We start from the raw sequence: 5,939 nt of genomic DNA, 5'->3' as shown, positions 1-5,939 counted from the left end.
TTGAATTATTTAAATTTTCCTAAAAACATCGTATGCAATGGGATTTTCTTTTGTATGTTTCGTTTTTTGCTTTGGCTTTTCAAAAGACATGGGGAAGAAGTTGACTTTGGTACCCAGTGCCTCATGACACCTCAGGAAAAAGATCACCAATTCTCAGGCCATCGCGGAAAGCACGCATTCTGAGCAGTGGCAGAGAGTGTGTGGACAGTCCCCTTGCCTTAGAATGCCAAGCACTGTAGGAGGAACGTGAGGAGGTGAGGTGTGGAAGCAGATCGTCCATGATGTAGTCTAATTTACCAGTTGCCTTAGTTTTAAAGTAATAGAGGTAAGAAGCCACGAGTACATACTGTAAGCCCGTGATCTATGACTTGGTATTCGTGGAACGTGTTTATGGGCCCTTGAGGGATAGAAGCCAAGTTCTGATATCATTACCTCTTCAACATGGCAAAGGTTAAAGCGCTACACCTAATGTAACTTCGGAGTTTTATATTGCGAAGATGTTGGGGGTATGTTACTTAACGATCACTCTTTGATTTAAAGATACAAGCAGTTTGCTCAGGGCCCTGCCTTGGTCTCCGGCAGTAAGAGCTGCAGCAGTAAAACACAGGCAGTGACAGATGGTTATTAGCACAAGGAAACCTCCTAAAGGGCTCCAGCAAGCTCAGAAGGTCCACAAATTGAACCAGAATCAGTGAATTCCCAAAGTTTAGAGGTTTCCAACACCAGAGGGCAAGGGGATTAACGGGAGACAATCAGGGAACAAAGGTCAAAAAGCTGCCGGCGGCACAGTCCCAATTTATTAAACAGCCTCTAATTAGGACTGGTCTGGTGCTAATGTCCAGGCAGAGCTCAATCAATAGTTCAAACTGGAATTCTGTAACAAAGAGAGAGAGACGGAGAGAAGGAGAAGGGGAGGGCGAGAAAGAGAGAGAATCTTTGACCTCCTGGAAAGAAAATGTGGGAGGGGGCATCTTTTTTGGCCAGTTAAATACAGTTGTTTTTAGGAAATCCTATTTTCTTTCTCAGTCTTTCAGCTTGTTGGGCACTTTCTATGTAAGTAATCTTTTTTAAAAAATTTTTATTTATTTATTTGTTTATTTATTTATTTATTTATTTATTTATTTAGAGAGGGAGAGACAGAGCATGAGCAGAGGAGGGGCAGAGAGAGGGAGACGCAGAATCCGAAGCAGGTTCCAGGCTCTGGGCTGTCAGCACAGAGCCCGACGCGGGACTCGAACTCACGAACCGCGAGATCATGACCTGAGCCGAAGTTGGATGCTCAGCTGACTGAGCCACCCAGGCGCCCCTACGTAAGTAATCTTGATAGCATTTAAGTTTTTAAAATGAACTCTAATTAAGAACTTCTAAAAAAAAAAAGGCCACGATAGGGACCCAACAGTTCCCCTATTGCTCATTATGCTAAAGGGAAAGAGAACAGCGTGACAAAGAACTTATACTTTATTCCAAAACATTCCTGAATGCAATCTGTTTGATACGTATGTATTCATAGTATTTACACACACACACACACACACACACACACACACACACACACTTTCCTCTCTAATGGTAACTTAAGAAGAATAAATCCCAAGTAGAAAACTACGGGAGAAATTAGAAATGGATATAAATCATTCTTGAAATAAAATGCTAACGCAGGACTCAAATGAGTAACCAGAAAAGCAAGCCTTCAGTCATTAATCTATTTTCTCACCACAGCAAGGCAGGTACCATCTTTTAATATCAGGACAGGTGCCAGGTGATTAATTAGAAAAGGCCTCCGAGAAACCCACAGGATAATGTTTCATGGAAATACTTGATATGTGCAAAGAAATAAAGGTGAGGGTGCCTCATGGCTTGAACACAGGAGCTGGGCAGCTGGTGGAGAGAAGCCAAAGATGTTACTTAGGCATCCCAGAAAACAGTTGGGAAGCTTATTATTGTTACTTACTTTATACCTAAGGGGATGGGAAGGATGCTGTGGTTGAATCACACACACACACACACACACACACACACACACACACACACACACCATTGTAGCACAAAGTTGTATCTTCAAACTCTAAACGAGTATCGTATATATATCAACAGAACAGGAAACAACCATAAGAAAAACACATAAAACTGCTGTTGAATAATTTAGGCCATGTGGTAAACAAAATAAATAAATACAGTGTCAGTTATTTTCAATAAGAATATTATCACATATAAAATCTAATACACATGGGCTCAATACTGAAAGGGGAAAGGTGTCTTTCTTTTCAATATAATTTTTTAAAATATTAATTTCTTTTTGAGAGAGAGAGAGGCAGAGAGAGAAGGGGAAAGAGGATCTGAAGCTACTAGCTGTGTGCTGACAGCAGAGAATCCGATGTGGGACCTGAACTCATGAACTGTGAGCTCATGACCTGATCCAAAGTTAGATGCTTAGCCAACTGAGCCACCCAGACACCACATTAAATATAGTTTTTGTGAGGCAAGTTAAGAGGAATTCCCACAACTTGAAATGTTTTCTTTTAATTTTTTAATGTTTATTTATTTTTGAGAGAGAGAGAGAGAGAGAGAGAGACAGAAGAGCAGGGAGAGGCAGAGAGAGAGAGGGAGACACAGAATCTGAATCAGGCTCCAGTCTCTGAGCTGTCAGCACAGAGCCCGATGTGGGGCTTGAACCTACGAACAGCAAGATCATGACCTGAGTTGAAGTTGGAAACTTAACAGACTGAGCCACCCAGGAGCCCCTTGCAATATTTTCTTGTTGAAAATGGCTTGACTTCTTTAAAAAAAATTTTTTTTTAACGTTTATTTATTTTTGAGACAGAGAGAGACAGAGCATGAACAGGGGAGGGTCACAGAGAGAGGGAGACACAGAATCTGAAACAGGCTCCAGGCTCTGAGCCATCAGCACAGAGCCCGACGTGGGGCTTGAACCCACGGACCGTGAGATCATGACCTGAGCCGAAGTCGGACGCTTAACCGACCGAGCCACCCAGGCGCCCCAAAAAATGGCTTGACTTCTAGTTAACAAAGTTTGTCACTAGCCCCGTTGTGAACCAGATGGCCCCAAAATAGAGGTGTCTGTCTATTCAAGGTCTCAAATGATCTGAAGATTCAGAGATGTCGAGCTTTCCATACCGTGTCTAAGGCATTATGGTGGCAGTAGATGTACCAATGGCTCTGTCTTCTATGCATCTGGAAGTTGCACCTGGCTCCAGCCTCACTGCTCTATGTCCCAAGCTGCCAGAAGAAGAGAGGTCCTGGGAGGTCCAGGGCCCAATGACAACCAGCAACACGACCCACCTTCTTCTTTTTTTTTTAAATTTTTTTTTCAACGTTTTTTATTTATTTTTGGGACAGAGAGAGACAGAGCTGAACGGGGGAGGGGCAGAGAGAGAGGGAGACACAGAATCGGAAACAGGCTCCAGGCTCCGAGCCATCGGCCCAGAGCCCGACGCGGGGCTCGAACTCACGGACCGCGAGATCGTGACCTGGCTGAAGTCGGACACTTAACCGACTGCGCCACCCAGGCCCCCCACGACCCACCTTCTTCTGATAGACTGAATGAATCTGCCCACTGGAGTCAGTTACCAGGGAATTTCAGAGCATGTTAAAGAACGCTGGCTGGTCAGTATTAAAATCAAATTATCTGGAGAATTGTACATGGGTGTAAAAATGTCATGGCATTTCTGTTCTTTGCAATATTTTCCTTTTAAATAAGTCCAGAAGAAGAATAAGTAGCCTTAGGTCAGACTTCGAGCACTATGCATACAGCAGGCTTCGAATAAAGGCTTTTTAGAACTAAAAAAAAAAAAAAAAAAAAAAAAAAAGAATCTCTTTTTTGAAAAAAACAAAGTTTAGGTCATTAAAGTCCATGGGAAACTCATTTTAACACAAAGGGATACATAAACGAGGTGGAGAAGTATTGGAATTCCAGCTGTACGACTCAATTACTAAAATATCACATTGGCAGGCAGTTAAAAAAAAACCCATATAAGGGATTTGAAGAACTGGGGACAAGTAAGCATAATTTTGATCTTCCCTGATTTAAGGAACTTTCCTAACAAAAGGTCCCACATTTTGGGTCTCAGGTTTAAACCTGAGGTCATTACAGAATCCCTGAGGGTGGGGAGGGGATCTGGGGATGATAGTGACCAGCATTTCCCCTAAGGAAGGTTTGCCTTAGGGTTTGCCTATGGTGTGGTTTTAGCTCACACTGCACGCAGACTAGTCCCTAATGGCAATGAACTAGGATGGCTCCAGGGCCAAGAAGAACCATGGCGGCAACAACTGCTCTTGGAAAATTGATAAGTGGGTGCATAATCATTCTCTTACTTTACCCTCGTTTTTGGTGCCGGTCAAGAGATACAATCTAAAAATCACTTTTTCTCTTCGGCTTAACTGAATCGTATATTTTACTGCCCAGTGGTTTATGCAATAAATGTTACTGAAAGGACTAATTTAGGACCTGAATTTATTTTAATTAGTCTTTGTAATACTGCAGCAGATGTGAGTCTGCTCATATGCAACCTGTACTGGCTGAGAATCTCAATGAAGTCTCAAACATTTTATGCTGCCGGAGAAGACAGTTTTAAATAATATGAACAGGAAGAGGAAGTCCGAGGAAGGGGAAAAGAAGGAAGCAGGCTTGTGTGGGTTTGGACGTGTTTTCCGTGCACACGCAGCCGGTTATGGTGGGGTCGTGGCGTGGTATTAATAACTGACAGCTGTTGTTAACTCCTATGGAAGAGTAGATAACCTTACGTGGAATCCATACCTAGATCCTGGGCTGCAGAGTAATGAGTCCCCCTGGAATGAAAGCTTCGGCCTTCTTTGTTGTAACTATTGATCTACTGTAGAGGCCTGATGTGATTTAGATGAGGGAGGAAGAGATAATGGCATTGATTATTTTATTTGGGAAGCAGACTAAGACAGAACTCAGGTACAATACATGAACAGAAAAAAACCCCACTCAATCATTCCTTGTCTTTTCTTTGCAGTCCAAGGCAACACAAGTTGTCATAGTGACAGGGGAATACATCTTGATAAACATGTAACTTTGAATTTCAGGGACACTTTGGTGTAACAAAACCCTAACATTGCTTTTTCTGCTCCAGCTTTTTGATGACCATGGATCGCAGTCCTGGCAAAGCCTTGGATGGTGGCTTACTGCTGAGGGGTGAGCTTGAACTTGAGGGGCCGGGTGCTCACTCGGGAGGAAGAACAGTCTTCCCCAACTGAGGTCATACTTTCTAACTTCATTAGGTCAAAGTGTCTTTGATTCAAAATTGGACTGTGTGATGTAATGAGTGAAGCTTAGCCCACCTAGACCATTCAGCCTAGTTCCGTTTCTCAGATGGCGATACAGAGGCTGAGGGGGAGGCGATTTTTACCCCCAGGGCACATTTGCTAATGTCTGGAGACAGTCTGGATTGTCATGACTGAAGGTGGTGGTACTACTTTTATGTGGTGGGTGGACACCAGGGACGATCCAAGCATCCTATGATGCACACAGCACCCTTATGCAACAAAGGATCATCCAGCCCCAAATGTCGGTACCACCAACATTGAGAAAATTTGGTCTAGTTTTTATTTCATGACAGGGTTACCTAGAATTTGCTTGGAATTGTTCACCAAAAAAGCTGCTCAAGTGTCTAACAGATTGCCTTGGGAGAAGAATCCAAGAGAAAAACAGAAATAAAAACCATGGTGGTCGTGGTTTTGTGCTGGGTCTTATCAGACCCTCACGGCCTCACTGCCATCTGCTTGATAGCCGTTTAAACTACAGAAAATCACTGCTAAGCACCCTGTTAACCCAAGCCACCGCATTCTGGGCAGAAAATTCAGAGACGAAATAACAACCTTGACTTCCCCTGGGTTAATATTCTAGGCCTGAGTAACACTAAACAATAGCATGGGGGTAGATTTTGGATGTCTTTCCT

General features: G+C 43.1%; 1 long non-coding RNA gene across 1 annotated transcript; it reads right to left on the bottom strand.

The window, feature by feature from the left end:
- Positions 1-2,781: 2,781 nt before the first annotated feature.
- LOC131513528 (uncharacterized) lies at positions 2,782-3,767 on the bottom strand. Its single transcript, XR_009262624.1, has 2 exons — positions 3,544-3,767; positions 2,782-3,306 (listed from the first exon to the last, which is right to left on the bottom strand). It is a non-coding gene; the product is annotated as an uncharacterized LOC131513528 (long non-coding RNA).
- Between the last annotated feature and the right edge of the window lie 2,172 nt (positions 3,768-5,939).

Source organism: Neofelis nebulosa, chromosome 6 (genome assembly GCF_028018385.1).
Source record: "Neofelis nebulosa isolate mNeoNeb1 chromosome 6, mNeoNeb1.pri, whole genome shotgun sequence".
In the NCBI taxonomy this organism is placed as follows: Eukaryota; Metazoa; Chordata; class Mammalia; order Carnivora; family Felidae; genus Neofelis; species Neofelis nebulosa.
This window is presented reverse-complemented; position numbering and strand designations above follow the sequence as displayed.